The following is an 18,144-nucleotide window of genomic DNA, read 5'->3' as shown; positions in this document are numbered from 1 at the left end:
TTCGTGCCTCAGGGACCTTGCTGGTTCCCTTTGCTTGGGAGGCTCTTCCTCCAAATGTCCACCTTATATCCTTCAGGCCTTTGCACAATGTCATCCCCTCAGTAAGATCTTCTCTGATCACTCTATTTAAAATAGTCTTAAAATCATGTACACACTAGTATATATAAAATAGATAACTAATAAGGACCTATTGTATAGCACAGGGAACACTACTCGATACTCTAATGACCTATATGGGAAAAGAATCTAAAAAAGAGTGGATATATGTATATGTATAACTATTCACTTTGCTGTACAGCAGAAACTAACAAAACATTGTAAATCAACTATACTCCAATAAAAATAAAAATAAATAAAAGTCTTAAAATAACCCATTTACCCTAGCTCTGTCTTTCCTTCTCTCCTGTTTTTTTTTTTTATTCATAGCATTTATCACTTTCTGACAAATCATAATTTTAAAAAATTAATTGATCAATTGCCTGCCTTCCTACATGAGTCACAGAAGCAGATATTTTTATGTTTTATTCCCTGCAGCCTCCCCAGTGCTTAAAACAGTGCCTGACACATGGCAAGCACTCAGTAAAGAGTGAATAGGAAAAACCAGACACAGCCGAAGTGAGATTAAGAGGATATTTTCATATTGGAAGCTGACAATCCCTGCTGTACTCCCCCAACTAAAGCCCAAGAATGTTCGAAGGCAGGACTTTGACCTCTATGCAGGAAATTGGAATAGCATTCTTTGGGGAATCTGCCAGCTCATGGGAAAAGAACTGAAGACACTGACATTGGGCTCCCTGGGAACTTTTCCAGACTGTTCACCCTATAGAGATGATCACAACTAGGGTGACCTTAGCTAGGACTGATGTGGTTTCCAGGTCCATGGAACTTTCAGTGTTAAAACTGGCATAGTCCCAGGCAAACCATGGTGGTTGGTCATCCTAAGTACCATGCACATTCTCAGAGCTCGCAATCTCTCAGCTATAAACAAACTTACCAAAATATCTAGGTTAACACACATCTGGACAGTCATTAGCTTGAAATACTGAGACCAAAATAAATACTCAGTTAAAAAGTAACTTGGAGAAAACAAAGACTATGCATGGAGAAGGAAAAAAAATCATTGACATCCTCAGAGAGATAGGAGAATATCACAACCATGAAAATGGACAGGAAACTGGGCATTAAAGATTAGATAATTAGAGAATTAATCCAGGAGATCTAACAGTAAGAGTTCTAAGTAAGAGAGAACAGAGAACACAGAGGGCAGAAATCATTAACAAAAAACTCAAGAACATTTCCCAGAGCAGAAAGTCTTGAATTTTCAGATTAAAAAGGACCCACTTTGTGACCAGAATATTAGGTGAAATTAGATATACACACAGCAAGACACGACACTTTGAATTTTTAGATCACTAGGTACAAAGAGAAGCTCCTACAAGAGAGAAAAAACAGGTCACATATGCAAAAACGAAGTAAGAATGGCCACAGACTTCTGAATATCAGCATATAAAGTTCTAAGACAATAGAGCAATGTCTTCAAAATTCTGAAAGGATATTATCTTGAGCATAGAATTCTATACCAAGCTAAACCATCAATCAAGTGTGAAAATAGAATAAAAACACTTTCATGCATGCACAGTCTTAACATTTTACATTCCATTTCCCAGCACCCATCTGGGAAAAAGGGTACATTTTTACATGTACCCTTTTCCCAGAAAGTTACTGAAGAATGCTCTCCATTAAAACTAAGGAAATAAACCAAGAAAAGGAAGACTACACAAAAAAACGGGGACCAGAAAATGAACACAGAAGAAGGTACAGTGAATCCCCAGAATACTTTTGAAGGGAAATCTCAGGATAAGAGCTGTGAACGAGATATAAAGGGCAACCAGCCCAGAACAGAGCACATCGCAAGACTCTAGAAGAGGTTTCTTCCAGATGAAATTAATAATTTAACAAATATGTCTGATGGTCATGAAGGAGGATTTAAACAGGTGATGCAGTATTTGGGATTGAAATTCTCTGAAAACGAAGCAAACAGACCAAATGAAGATAACAGGGAAAACAAGAAGTGCAATAAAAGAGGAGTGATCAAAGCTTATTACATGGCTCAGCTGCAATAGCACTTATATAGAAAATGTCATATAAACATTGAATATTAATGAGATTCAAATGATAAATAATCCACATTAGGAGTATATAGAGATGGAAAGAATATGCATAAGTACGGGGAGTAGGTAAAGGAAAAAGGGCTACAGCCCCATCTTCCATTCTTAAATAATCCTTAGATAATGTTTCAAACTGAAACATTAAGAGGTACAGTGAAGCGTGTTATTTAGAGGTATGGAGGTCAAAAGCAAAAGAATCACCCAAAAAAGTTGAAAGAGGCTATCTGTGGGGAGATGGACACTGCAGAGTGAGGGTGAGGGAGGAGGAAGCAAAGAAATGCTGTTTTTAAACCTTGTAGAGGGGTTTCACTGGTAGAGGGGCTTCCCTGGTGGCGCAGTTGTTAAGAATCCGCCTGCCAACGCAGGCGACACGGGTTCAAGCCCCGGTCGGGGAAGATCCCACATGCCGCGGAGCAACTAAGGCCGTGCGCCACAACCACTGAGCCTGCACTCTAGAGCCAGCGAGCCACAACTACTGAGCCTGTGTGCCACAACTCTGAAGCCCCGGGCGCCTAGAGCCTGTGCTCCGCAACAAGAGAAGCCACTGCAATGAGAAGCCCACGCACCGCAATGAAGAGTAGCCCCTGCTCACCGCAACTAGAGAAAGTCCGCACGCAGCAACAAAGACCCAACGCAGCCAAAACTAATAAATTAAGTAATTAATTTAAAAAAATAACCCTTGTAGAACTATTTGACTGTGTAAAAGATTTGCGCCTAAAATTCACTAATTTTTTATTTTGAAGTATTACATAAGTAGGAAAAAAGTATACCATTTATTAGTTCAATGCCTTTTTCCCATGTGAACACATTATATAATAAGACCCAGATCAAGAAATTAAACATTACCAGTACCCAGAAAGTCCCCTTGTGCCCCCTCCCAGTCCCCACCATCCCACCAAGGAAAACCGGTATCCTGATTTGTGACATCATAAATCAGTATCCTCTGCTTTTGGAATCTGTATAAATGGAATCATATGTAAGTACTCTTGTTTCTGGCTTCATTTGCTAGTATGTTTGTAAGATTTATCCATGTTGTTATATGTAGCAAGACTGACAATATTGCTCTGTAATAGTCCATTTAATGAAAACACCACAATTCATTTATCTGTTTTCCAGTTTGAGCATTCTTGTACAAGTATGCATGTATAATTTTGATAAAAGTAAAAAAAAATCAGAAAGGAACAACATGGAGATATGCGTTGGTATGAAAAAGCAGGATATAAAATTGATGCAACTATTCATAAATCCATTTAACCACAACAAAAATTTTTAGCATCTCCTATATGCCAGGCAATGATCTAAGCACTGAGGTTTCAATGGTGAAGACAATTATGGCTTCTGTCATCCGGGAACTTAGAGGGTAAGGGAGAGAGAGGAAACCTGTAATTATATGTCTGATGACTATTTTGAAGCAGGATTGCCATGATCTTATCTAACTCTGTGACATTTATGTTGAGCTCTGAAAGAAGAGAAGAGGTTAACTGGGTGAAGGGGCAGGAGGAACTGGGAGGAAGAGCCTTCCAAGGAGGAGTTACAGAACATGCAAAAGGCCCGAGGAAGGAAAGAACCCAGTGTGGACCCAAAGTCAGTCAGCCCACGGTGCCTGGAATACAGAGAATAAGGAGGAGAGAGCTGGGGTCTGGACTGTGTTGAAGGCTCTTGGTAGCCCAGGCAAACAAGGACTGAAAGGAATCCACTGAGGCCACTGGTGACTTGAACAAGAGCAATTTCGGTGGCCTGGTGGGGGTAGAATACAGAGTAGGGTGAGTTAGAAATGAGTGGAAGGTAATGACATGAATATAAAAATAACTGGAAGGAAATACACGAAAATAAAAAGTTGTGTATCAAGTTAGGATGAGATTATATATGTCTTTTTTTCTTCAAACTTTCTTTTAGATCTATCGTCTATTTGTCTCTTATTTTTTTGGAAAATTGACCTAACCCCTTCAAATGTAAAGATTTACATGAAGGTCAAAAGTTACTGTTGTTTTTTGGAGGGGTATGCATACCAATTTATTCGTAGTCTTTCTGGATTATATTAATATCCTGCCTTGTAAAAATGAGGTACTTTGACTATATCAGAGATACATTGTTTTCACAAAATTGTGAAAACATTGGTAAACGTAGGAATAACAAAGTATGTAGGGCCTGGGGAGTCCTCATTTTCTTGTGCTAAATACACACACACACACACACACACAAATTTTTAATACAAAACACATGGTGTGGTGAGGTCAGTCAATCTGATGATTCAACTTTGGCCCAGAATCAGGGACAGCTTCGCAACTTCAAGAGCCTTCATGCCACATGATGGAAACAAAATGGAGCCGACTGTCCCAACAAAGAAACAAAGTATGTTTATGGAAAGGGCTTCCTTCTTTAGGGAACGCATACCTTTGCCAGAAATACTCTCTACGTATTTATTTATGCTAAAGACTCTATTGAGAAGATGAAAGGTTTTATTTTATTTGAAAACCAAGGCATAAGTAATCCAAGTAATAAGCCATATTCAGAGAAAGATTATTCTCCTCCTCATGAATTCTCGTACCATTGAGCCCTATTTCCCTTGTGGCCCTTAATACTTTCTTTGTTCCATGTTTATGCCTCATCTCCCTTTATTTAGTAATTCATCTCTAATTTCCTTCAGCACCAGATCTTACACAGAAAAGCAACTTAATAAGGTCTACTAAATTTATTCATACACACATTCATCCAGCATAGCAGTTGACAAGAAGTGGAGATCTTCACCTTTCACAACTGTGTTTGTTCTTCCTCTTCAAATTTGCCTTGGTTTTCAATGTCTCCTTTGGCTACTAGATCATTGCTGTTACTGAGTGTGCAGAAACCCGACACAGGCTATATTCTATCAAACTTTGGTCTAAGGTCCTCTGAGTAATCAACAGTAATTTTGTCCACCCAAAATTTGAACCAACTGCTCATATTACGTTCCTTTCCTGGGCTAGTTTCATCAACAGCAGCTATATCTTATAATTAACATTATAATGATAATAACAGAAGCCTTTGTAATTAATTTGCTCATGCACCCTCTATCCCCAAGAAACAATGACTCATCATCCTTAATTTGCAAAACACATTCTTTTTAAATTTTATATTTAGCATAATGAGATACAAAATTAATTTATTCAGGGTCTTAAAAAAACAAAATTGCAGGATTAGAAAACAATTACCAAGTCCCAGGTATTAGTGTTGTGTCACAATCATTCTTCTGATAGTCAGTCATCCATCCATTCATCCATTCATCCATCCATCCATCCATTTATTCATTCACTATAACTTTATTGTGCTAGGCACTGTGCCAAACTCAACAGAAACAAAAAATTATTGTTACTGCTCTCAAAGAGTTCACAATTTCATTGGGAAGGCATTGGGAAGTATACACAAGAAAACAGGCAGTTTTTTTTTTTAAAAAAAGAGGAATAAATGCAATTGTTAGATGTGTTGTGCACTTTACAAGCACATCTGTAGCTTTCTGACATTTGAACTGATAAAGATTTGTGTACTTTCTAGGAGACCAAGCTGTTTCCCAAAGACAACCAGATGCCACCACCAATTCTCAGGTAGGAATTTTACATGTAGGAATATTATAGTTATTTGAGAACAGCGTTAGGTTGCTATCTGACAATGGTTTTTGAAGTTTTTGGTTTTTTTTTTTTTTTCTTTTAAGTCATGGAACTTGTCCTTCAAAGGGAATTTTACAGACATGTAAACAAAACAAACACAGATGAGCTGTGATGGACAAAGGCAGAAGTAACAGGTCAGAGCCCCATCCAACTGGCTTGCTCAAGATTTCCATGAAACCTCAAAGGCTCCTTGGAACATCATTGAAAACCAATAAAGAAAAGTCACCATCCTTTCAAGTTTGAGTATCAAAATGCCAAATTTGTCCAATTTTGTTGACTATGAAAATTAATTTAGGGTCTAATATCTGAATCAAACTTGGCTCGTCTAAAAGTGGTCAGCCTTTGAGTAAGAACGCTCTACTCTATAACGAACCCCAGCAAGACTTCTGAGGCCCCTCAGGTTCATCAGTGGCATATTTTTTGTTGTTGTTGCTCCCTTAGCTGTGTAATATGCAGAATGCTTTCAAAGGTTTTGAATAACTTTGCCCTCCTCTTTTCAAAAACTGAACAAGAATTTTTTAAAAACCAAATTTATTGAAGTATAACTGACGTATAGCACTGTATTGGTTTCAGGTGTACCACATAATGATTTGATGTCTGTGTGTATACTGTGAAATGAGCAGCACAGTTAAGTCTAGTTACCATCTGTCACCAAACAAGGTTAACTTTTAAGATTTACTCTCTTGGCAACTTGCAAGGATGCTCCACAATATCATCGACTATTGTCATCATGCCTTCCTTTATATCCCTGTGATTTATTTATTTTGTAACTGGAAGTTTGTACCTCATGACCCCCTTCACATGTTTTACCCATCCCCAATCCTCCTCCCCTCTGGCAACCACCATCCTTGAACAAGTATTTTTGAACCTAACCATGTATCAGGATTGGAGATGCAGTGGTTGGCAAGATAGACACATCCTTTCACTAAAAGGAGCCACACACGGAACTACATACTGCTTGAGAAGACCACATAAAGCCTAGGCAAGCATAAAAGGACACAAGTTCATTATAGCCAGCATTCATACAACTGTGTTATAATTCAATTCAACAAATAATTATTGTTACCTACTAAATGCCATGCACTAATTAGATTGAGGGAGGCAAAAAATGAATGCTACCTTCACCCTCAGGAAGCTCATAATGTAACATATAACAAGGAAAAGACACACATACTAATGGCAGGCTATTAAATGTCAAAGTAGATCACCATCACGGTTCCTTAAAAGGGTGAGATTAGAAAGCCCTTTACAATCAGGAGTGGAAAAGCCTGCATAACAGGCTTTTTCTGAACCTGTCTTCCTGGCTGATTAAGATAATTTTCTTTGGGGGATCAAAAAAGGACTTTCAGAAATTCTCTTTTCTTTGGGGAGGGGTCGTGGAAGAAGAGACAGGAGAGAGAGAGAGAGCGAGGGAGAGAGATCAGTATATGACATTTTCACCCAGAAAAAAATCCAATTTCCCTTGGATTTTTTCTTACTAATCTGTTCCTCCTCCATCTCCCCCTGCCATATTCCCCCACCATCCATCCAGCTAATCATCCAGTCATGTCTTTGACTCCTCACTCACCCTCCCATATCGAATAAATCCAGCCCTGTTGACTCAGCTTACTAGATATCCATTAAATAGATATTGAATGTATCCATTTCTCTGTCTTCCCTGCTCAAGCACCTTATATTTCTAAGCAGCACTTATAAACATTATAATTAATTATCTGCATAATTCGTGGTTTGCCATCTCCAATCACCCCATCTTCCATATTCTCCCCACCTCAGCTGTAAGCTCCATGAGGCCAAAGACTGTGTCTGTCGTGTTCACTACTGTATCCCCAATACTTAAAGGGTCTAACCAGAGTGTATGCTCAGTGAGGGGATAGAAGGTGGAAGGGAGGAAATAAGTTGATCAAAACTCAGTAATCATCAGCTCTTCCGTTAAACTCCCTCATGATTATGTGAAAACAAAATGTGGATAGAAATGTATGTACATCATTTGTATTATGTATCAATGTATTTTTATGTGCATCATTATTTCACTGAAATGGTCAACTCCTGACAATGTCAAGTATTTGAGCTAACTCTATTTTATGATAGATTAAAGATTAAGAAACAATGCAATGTATATGTATATCAAATCACCACTCTGTACACTATGCACATCTTACAATTTTATGTCAATTATAACTCAAAACTGAAATTTAAAAAAAGGAAAAAGGGCTTCCCTGGTGGCGCAGTGGTTGAGAATCTGCCTGCCAATGCAGGGGACACGGGTTTGAGCCCTGGTCTGGGAAGATTCCACATGCCACGGAGCAACTAGGCCCGTGAGCCACAACTACTGAGCCTGCGCGTCTGGAGCCTGTGCTCCGCAACAAGAGAGGCCGCGATAGTGAGAGGCCCGCGCACCGCGATGGAAGAGTGGCCCCCACTTGCTGCAACTGGAGAAAGCCCTAGCACAGAAACGAAGACCCAACATAGCAATCAATCAATCAATAAAAATCTTTAAAAAAAAAAAAAAAGGAAAAAAAGAAACAGAACCACATATCCCCTTTAGGAGTTGATATAGTGCAGCAATATAACCCAGCTGTTCACATTTTGAGTCTTTTAATTAATCTGCTGGTCTGTAAACACTGGGTGGCTTGTGAAATTGAATTTGCTATGCTCATATGGCAGCCCCGCCAAAGACCCAGCATTTGACCAAGAGTACGTCCTAGACACATGTATGAGTGAATCTAAACTTAGTATCTGTGATATGCATTAAGTCTTTGGTTTATCCTTAAATTTATTTCATTTACCAGGAGATACAATAGGCTCTTGTGTCCATTGTTGATTCGGGCCCACATCCTCTGTTTGTCAAGCTTGTCTCATAACATAGTCACGAGGTCTATATGTCTGGAGTCAACATTTCCCAGATCGACACATTTTAAAGCAGATTCAGTTTCAACAATCTTTTTTCAGGAGGAAGGGGCCTCCATCTCACCTTTCAAAGAGTAGAACATCTGCTTTGATTTGGTAAACAGTAATGTTTCATCCCTGCCCGCCTGCTGCAGAAGCCCACATATCACAAAACCCTAAATGCCACTGGAGGATTCAGCCTCCAGGCTGCATGCTCTGTATCCAGGCCAACCCAGCAATTGCCACGAAGCAAAGTCAGCCTCATTATGGCCTGTTCCATCTGCCTCGAGTCTTAGAAAAGGTTAAAACTTTGCAGAAGCTTAATGAAACACGGCCTGCCCTGGAGAAATACAGATTTGTTAGTGCTTTACACAGAAATGAAACAAGTGGAATAAAACGAGGAGTGGATCCTCTGAGTCATAGGATGTGGGTGAAGAGTGTTTACTAAATGGAGAACTTAAATACTAACTCATTAAATTGACAGCAAAAATATTTGAGGTCAAGGTCCTGCTCTGCACCAATGAGCTGTGTGACCTTCAGTAAACTGAACTCCTCTGGGTCTCTATTTCCAAATGGGAATGATATTCTACCCTAACTTCCCTTCAGGACTGATCAAAGGATGAGATGGTAGGTGTGAAAGCACATTATAACTTTAAAGAAAACTATTACTAGGGAGTTCCCTGGCGGTCCAGTGGTTAGGACTTGGCACTTTCACTGCCAAGGGGGTTCGATCCCTGGTCGGGGAACTAAGATCCCGCAAGCCATTGGGCCAAAAAAAAAAAAAAAAAGAAAGAAAGAAAGAAAAAGAAAAGAAAACTATAACCAAAAGATATTCTGAAATGGAGGAAAACCCTCCACATCACTCCTATTGAGAAGTTGAAACACGTAGGTAGGTTCCTTTCAACGAATCTGTTTTTCTAGATGTATATTAAATGTAACGTTTCCTGAGTGTGAGTCTGTGTTTTAAAGTCCAAGTTTTTAGAACTGGAAAGGGCAGAGGAAGGAAGACAGCTCATGATTCAAAATTTCCGACAGAAACTCCAGAAAGTAGTCGGGTTCACTCATTCCTATGCTCATGCACTAATTCTCTAAGCAATCACTCAATTCCACAACAGTTTATTGAGCACCTGCTATGCTCAAAATACCGTGCTGGCCACTATGGATGCAACGGGATAAAGGCAGTCCTGATCCCTGCTCCTATGGACATTACATCAAAGCATTTTTTGAAACGCAGGAATGGATCAGATATGATTTCCACCCTGAAGCAGTCATAAACTAGTAGAAAAGAAAGTGGCTATGAAGCAAAATTGAATCCTTCTCAAAGGACTCTGCTTTTAAGAGTAAGACAAAGAGATGAAGGGTTCTCATCAATTCTCTCTTTTTCCTGGATCCGCAAACAATATCAACACCAGCATATAGACATGCTTTAGTAACCACTATCTTAAACCCTCCCTTGACTTCATTCCCTTTTATAGCAAAACTTTTTACAAGACTTGCCTATCGTCAGTGTCTCCACTTCCTTTCTACACTTGCCCTCCTCAAACCAATTCAACTGGGATCCTCTCCTCACCACTCCATTGAGACTACTTTTGGCAACGCCACCTGTGGTCTTCATCTTGCCAAATTAAGTAGTCCCTGAATTCAGTGGTCAATATCTTGTATTGATATTTTGCTCCATTTCCTTCAAGAGCTTGAATTCTATAGTTGTATCTTAAAAAACACCTCTTTTCTCATCATCTGGAAGTGGAGATGGGGAGGAGGATGGAGAAAAACTCAGAGATGAAACAAAACGCTGAAATGCTGCCCTCCATTTAAGTGATCGATGTACATATGCTGCTCTCAGTCTACTCTACAAAAATGGTTCTATGAATCATAGATGTGGTTATGGAAGGTAGGTGGTGATGTTGGCTTCCACATTTTGTTTTATTAGGAGCCATGGGGAATGGTGAGCCTGAACCCCTCTTCCAAGTTGGAGTTTAGCTTGCTGATCCCACTGTCTGCACCTCCTAGAAAACCCCCCTCCCCCACCAGGATACCATTAACGGTAGATCTAATTTCCCGGGGAGCCAGTGGGAGAGCACTCTGACTAGAGGCAAAATAACAGTGTTATCTGCCTCCTGTAATGGCCAAGGGATGCTGTTTGGCAGGAGGGGAGATCTCAGTGTGATAACAAAAAAATCAGCTTGTGGCACTTGTGTGACAGCCTCAAGGTCCCTGTCAGTCTGACGCAGCTATTACGTACAAACACATCTGCTCCTACCCAGACCGCCTCTGTCTTGTCTATGGCTTTCTCCATCTGTAGGAACCAAAGCTATGTCATAGTCTCAGCAGCATGTGTAAAACAGAAATAAGGGAGTTTTATCCACTTTTCCAGAAAATATACCAGGGAAACAAGCTACTAGAAAAATTCTTGCTTGTATCTGATGAATGCAAAAAATCTCAGAGGCTGTGATTGAGAAATGATGTCCTTCTCCAGGGAAAGGAAGCTTGTGAGATTCAGCTGATGTAAACGGAGGCTTCTCTACCTCTATAAAAGCCTGCTCCTGCTCTTTAGAACAGGTTGCACGTAGCCAAGAGCGACTACACCAAAGAACACATTCAGAATCAGAAGCACTGGATTCGGATCACATCAACAGATGGCGAGGTCCGTAGAGGCCCTTACAGGTTAGCAGTAGTGTTGCAGGCCAGGCCCGTGTCCAAAGAGGCAGCCATGCAAGGGAACGCGCACTGTATTTCTCCTAGGACTTCCTGTGGTTCAGAGCAGGGCAGTCTATCATTTTCCTGAATGTTACAGTCACCAGCTTGACCTAAGAATGTAAAAATGAAAAGTTAAGTGGGAAAGCCCTGTACAGTCATTGATTTTTCACAAGGAGCCATGACCTTGGCCATGACTATTTTTCAAATCATAGAGCCATAGATCTGGTAGAAACCTGGAGGAAAGGGTTATCCTGCAGAGAATGCCCACCAACCCTCCAGCCTGATCTGTATTCCCTTCTCTGTAAGAGATTCTACACTGACCTTCATAGCATATTCTAAGGCTTAATGGCTTCTCAATCAAAAGGCGCTGTATCCTGTCTAATTTAAGTCTCCCTTACCACACACAGTCAAAACCTACTTGGCTGAAGATCATCGTGCACGTGCAAAAGGGCTGCTTGTTCTCCTCCACAGAAATGCATTTTAGGGAATTCCCTGGCGGTCCAATTGTTAGGACTCCATGCTTTCACTGCCAAGGGCATGGGTTCGATCCCTGGTCAGGGAACCAAGATCCCGCAAGCCACGAGGTACAGCCAAACATTAAAAAAAAATGCACTTTATCTGTTAGAAGAACTTTATTTTTCATTTATGATTTGTATCTCCAACTTATTAAAATGATTCAGGTGTCTGCAGAGAATTATTAACCATGCTTTCTTTCCTCTGGCCAAAAGATCTTTCCTTTCCAATAATTCCTCAATGGTTTTACATAGACAAATCTGTTTTGAGCTGTCCCTCTGACCCACGAGACTCACCACTGCTCGGCTTCACCCTACCTGTCCAAAGCCATCTCCTACCACCTCCGCCCGCAGCTCTGGTGAGGTCATTTGTGTTGGTCCCTGAGCAGAACACCTTCAGTCCTCCTTTCACTCATGTTGACCCTCTCATCTGTCATGTGCTCATTTTCCCATCCAACATTCCATGAAACTTTCCATCTCAGCCCTTATTAGTCTCTCTCTGCTTTGAATTCCTGAAGAACTCGGTCTGCACTCCACTCCACAATTTAACACTTCCTAATACCATCACCATTCACCACTGTTCCACATGTGATTCTGTCCCCCCTCCCATTCCATTTTTTAAATAAGCATCTTACTGTACTTTAGAACAATTTTAGATTTGCAGGAGAGTTACAAAATAGTACTGAGATTTCCTGTATTCCCCTCACCCAGTTCCAGTGGCCTTCCCCTCACAATGTTACCATCATACACTATAAAAGTCTATTAGCCAAAATTAAGAAACCAACGCAGATACATTGCTATTAACTGAACTCCAGAACTTATTCCGATTTCATCAGGTTTTCCTTAAAGTTATTTTCCTGTTCAAGGAAACAATCTGGAATAACACTTTGCATTTAGTTGTCATGTTTCCCTAGTATGTTCTTATCTTCCAGTGAGAATTTCTCAGTTTTTCCTTGCTTTTTCCATCACCTTGACTTTGACAGTTTTGAGGCATACTAGTCAAGGATTTTGTAGCATGTCCCCCTATCTGGGTTGATCTGTTGCTTTTCTTATGATAAAACTGTGGTTATAGGTTTTTGGAAAGAATACCACAGAGGTGAAGTACCCTTCTCATCACATTGTACTGGGGATACATGTCAGCTACAGGACATCACTGGTAATATTAACCTTAGTCATTTGATTGAGATAGTATTTGCCAGTTTTCTCCACTATAAATTTTATATTTTTCCCATTCTAGACTCTATTCTTTGGATACATGTCTAACTCACACTCAAAGTACCCTCACACTCCTTTTTGACCATATAATTATTTCTGCTGCATTTGGGGGGGACCATTCTAAATTCTCCATACCTCTTCCCAAAGTTCATCTCTAAAAGGACTATAATACTTTAATATGGATTCAGTCAATAGAATAAACATCTTTAAAACTTCTGCACATTATACACTGCTCAATTGTTTTTAACCTTGTCACATTACCCTACCCCATATCTCTTTTGCAGCTATTAGAAATTCACATAGTAAACAATTTTTAATCAGTCTCTTTCAAGGTGTTTTTAAATATATATAGAAAGGAAACAAGATCCACCAGAGGGCAGACAGCAGAAGCAAGAAAAACTAAAATCCTGCAGCCTGTGGAACAAAAACCACATTCACGGAAAGACAGACAAGATGAAAAGGCACAGGGCTATGTACCAGATGAAGGAACAAGATAAAACCCCAGAAAAACAACTAAATGAAGTGGAGATAGGCAACCTTCCAGAAAAAGAATTCAGAATAATGATAGTGAAGATGATCCAGGACCTCGGAAAAAGAATGGAAGCAAAGATCGAGAAGATGCAAGAAATGTTTAACAAAGACCTAGAAGAATTATAGAACAAACAAACAGAGATGAACAATACAATAACTGAAATGAAAACTACACTAGAAGGAATCAATAGCAGAATAACTGAGGCAGAATAATGGATAAGTGACCTGGAAGAATGGTGGAATTCACTGCTGTGGAACAGAATAAAGAAAAAAGAATGAAAAGAAATGAAGACAGCCTAAGAGACCTCTGGGACAACATTAAATGCAACAACATTCGCATTATAGGGGTTCCAGAAGGAGAAGAGAGAGAGAAAGGACCAGAGAAAATATTTGAAGAGATTATAGTTGAAAACTTCCCTAACATGGGAAAGGAAATAGACAGCCAAGTCCAGGAAGCGCAGCGAGTCCCATACAGGATAAACCCAAGCAGTAACACGCCAAGACACGTAGTAATCAAACTGGCAGAAATTAAAGACAAAGAAAAATTATTGAAAGCAGCAAGGGAAAAATGACAAATAACATACAAGGGAACTCCCATAAGCTGATTTCTCAGCAGAAACTCTACAAGCCAGAAGGGAGTGGCATGATATACTTAAAGTGATGAAAGGGAAGAACCTACAACCAAGATTACCCAGCAAGGATCTCATTCAGATTCGATGGAGAAATCAAAAGCTTTACAGACAAGCAAAAGCTAAGAGAATTCAGCACCACCAAACCAGCTCTACAACAAATGCTAAAGGAACTTCTCTAAGTGGGAAACACAAGAGAAGAAAAGGACCTACAAAAACAATTAAGAAAATGGTCATAGGAACATACATATCGATAATCACCTTAAACGTGAATGGATTAAATGCTCCAACCAAGACACAGGCTTGCTGAATGGATACAAAAACAAGACCCATCTATACGCTGTCTACAAGAGACCCACTTCAGACCTAGGGACACATACAGACTGAAAGTGAGGGGATGGAAAAAGATATTCCATGCAAATGGAAATCAAAAGAAAGCTGGAGTAGCTATACTCATATCAGATAAAATAGACTTTAAAATAAAGAATGTTACAAGAGACAAGGAAGGACACTACATAGTGATCAAGGGATTAATCCAAGAAGAAGATATAACAATTATAAATATATATGCGCCCAACATAGGAGCACCTCAATACATAAGGCAACTGCTAACAGCTATAAAAGAGGAAATCGACAGTAACACAATAATAGTGGGGAACTTTAACACATCACTTACACCAATCGACAGATCATCCAAAATGAAAATAAATAAGGAAACAGAAGCTTTAAATGACACAATAGACCAGATAGATTTAATTGGTATTTATAGGACATTCCATCCAAAAACAGCAGATTACACTTTCTTCTCAAGTGTGCATGGAACATTCTCCAGGCTAGATCAGATCTTGGATCAAACATCAAGCCACAGTAAATTTAAGAAAATTGTAATCACATCAAGCATCTTTTCTGACCACAACGCTATGAGATTAGAAATGAATTACAGGGAAAAAAACGTAAAAAACACAAACACATGGAGGCTAAACAATACGTTACTAAATAACCAAGAGATCACTGAAGAAATCAAAGAGGAAATCAAACAATACCTAGAGACAAATGATAATGAAAACACGACGATCCAAAACCTATGGGATGCAGCAAAAACCGTTCTAAGAGGGAAGTTTATAGCTATACAAGCCTACCTCAAGAAACAAGAAAAATCTCAAATAAACAACCTAACCTTACACCTAAAGGAACTAGAGAAAGAAGAACAAACAAAACCCAAAGTTAGCAGAAGGAAAGAAATCATAAAGATCAGAGCAGAAATAAATGAAATAAAAACAAAGAAAACAACAGCAAACATCAATAAAACTAAAAGCTGGTTCTTTGAGAAGATAAACAAAATTGATAAACCATTAGCCAGACTCATCAAGAAAAAGAGGGAGAGGACTCAAATCAATAAAATTAGAAATGAAAAAGGAGAAGTTACAACAGACACCACAGAGATACAAAGAATCCTAAGAGACTACTACAAGCAATTCTATGCCAATAAAATGGACAACCTGGAAGAAATGGACAAATTCTTAGAAAGGTATAACCTTCCAAGACTGAACCAGGAAGAAACAGAAAATATGAACAGACCAATCACAAGTAATGAAATTGAAACTGTGATTAAAAATCTTCCAACAAACAAAAGTCCAGGACCAGATGGCTTCACAGGTGAATTCTATCAAACATTTAGAGAAGAGCTAACACCCATCCTTCTCAAACTCTTCCAAAAAATTGCAGAGGAAGGAACACTCCCAAACTCATTCTATGAGGCCACCATCACCCTGATACCAAAACCACACAAAGATACTACAAAAAAAGAAAATTACAGACCAATATCACTGATGAATATAGATGCAAAAATCCTCAACAAAATACTAGCAAACAGAATCCAACAACACATTTAAAGGATCATACACCACGATCAAGTGGGATTTATCCCAGGGATGCAAGGATTCTTCAATATATGCAAATCAATCAATGTGATACACCATATTAACAAATTGAAGAATAAAAACCATATGATCATGTCAATAGATGCAGAAAAAGCTTTTGACAAAATTCAACACCCATTTATGATAAAAACTCTCCAGAAAGTGGGCATAGAGGGAACCTACCTCAACATAATAAACACCATATATGACAAACCCACAGCAAACATCATTCTCAACGGTGAAAAACTGAAAGCATTTCCTCTAAGATCAGGAACGAGACAAGGATGTCCACTCTCACCAGTATTATTTAACATAGTTTTGGAAGTCCTAGCCACAGCAGTCAGAGAAGAGAAAGAAATAAAAGGAATACAGATTGGAAAAGAAGAAGTAAAACTATCACTGTTTGCAGGTGACATGATACTACACACAGAGAATCCTAATGATGCCACCAGAAAACTACTAGAGTTAATCAATGAATTTAGTAAAGTTGCAGGATACAAGATTAATGCACAGAAATCTCTTGCTTTCCTATACACTAATGATGAAAAATCTGAAAGAGAAATTAAGGAAACACTCCCATTTACCACTGCAACAAAAAGAATAAATTACCTAGGAATAAACCTACCTAGGGAGACAAAAGACCTGTATGCAGAAAACTATAAGACACTGATGAAAGAAATTAAAGATGATACAAACAGATGGAGAGATATAACATGTTCTTGGATTCGAAGAATCAATATTGTGAAAATGACTATCTTACCCAAAGCAATCTACAGATTCAATGCAATCCCTATCAAATTATCAGTGGCATTTTTTATGGAACTAGAACAAAAAATCTTAAAATTTGTATGGAGACACAAAAGACTCCGAATAGCCAAAGCAGTCTTGAGGGAAAAAAACGGAGCTGGAGGAATCAGACTCCCTGACTTCACACTATACTACAAAGCTACAGTAATCAAGACAGTATGGTACTGGCACAAAAACAGAAACATAGATCAATGGAATAAGATAGAAAGCCCAGAGATAAACGCATGCACCTATAGTCAACTAATCTATGACAAAGGAGGCAAGGATATACAATGGAGAAAAGACAGTCTGTTCAATAAGTGGTGCTGGAAAAACTGGACAGCTACATGTAAAAGAATGAAATTAGAACACTCCCTAACACCATACACAAAAATAAACTCAAAATGGATTCGAGACCTAAATGTAAGACCGGACACTATAAAACTCTTAGAGGAAAACATAGGAAGAACACTCTTTGATATAAATCACAGCAAGATCTTTTTTGATCCACCTCCTAGAGTAATGGAAATAAAAACAAAAATAAACAAATGGGACCTAATGAAACTTCAAAGCTTTTGCACAGCAAAGGAAACCATAAGCAAGATGAAAAGACAACCCTCAGAATGGGAGAAAATATTTGCAAATGAATCAATGGACAAAGGATTAATCTCCAAAATATATAAACAGCTCATGCAGCTCAATATTAAAAAAACAAACAACCCAACCAAAAAATGGGCAGCAGACCTAAATAGACATTTCTCCAAAGAAGACATACAGATGGCCAAGAGGCACATGAAAAGCTGCTCAACATCACTAATTATTAGAGAAATGCAAATCAAAACTACAATGAGGTATTACCTCACAGCGGTTAGAATGGGCATCATCAGAAAACCTACAAACCAAGAAATGCTGGAGAGGGTGTGGAGAAAAGGGAACCCTCTTGCACTGTTGGTGGGAATGTAAATTGATACAGCCACTATGGAGAACAGTATGGAGGTTCCTTAAAAAACTAAAAACAGAACTACCATATGACCCAGCAATCCCACTACTGGGCATATACCCAGAGAAAACTGTAATTCAAAAAGACACATGCACCCCAATGTTCATTGCAGCACTATTTACAATAGCCCGGTCATGGAAGCAACCTAAATGCCCATCGA

The sequence above is a fragment of the Eschrichtius robustus genome, chromosome 18 (assembly GCF_028021215.1).
Source record: "Eschrichtius robustus isolate mEscRob2 chromosome 18, mEscRob2.pri, whole genome shotgun sequence".
In the NCBI taxonomy this organism is placed as follows: domain Eukaryota; kingdom Metazoa; phylum Chordata; class Mammalia; order Artiodactyla; family Eschrichtiidae; genus Eschrichtius; species Eschrichtius robustus.
The sequence above is the reverse complement of the archived record's forward strand: the minus strand, read 5'-3'. Positions refer to the sequence as shown.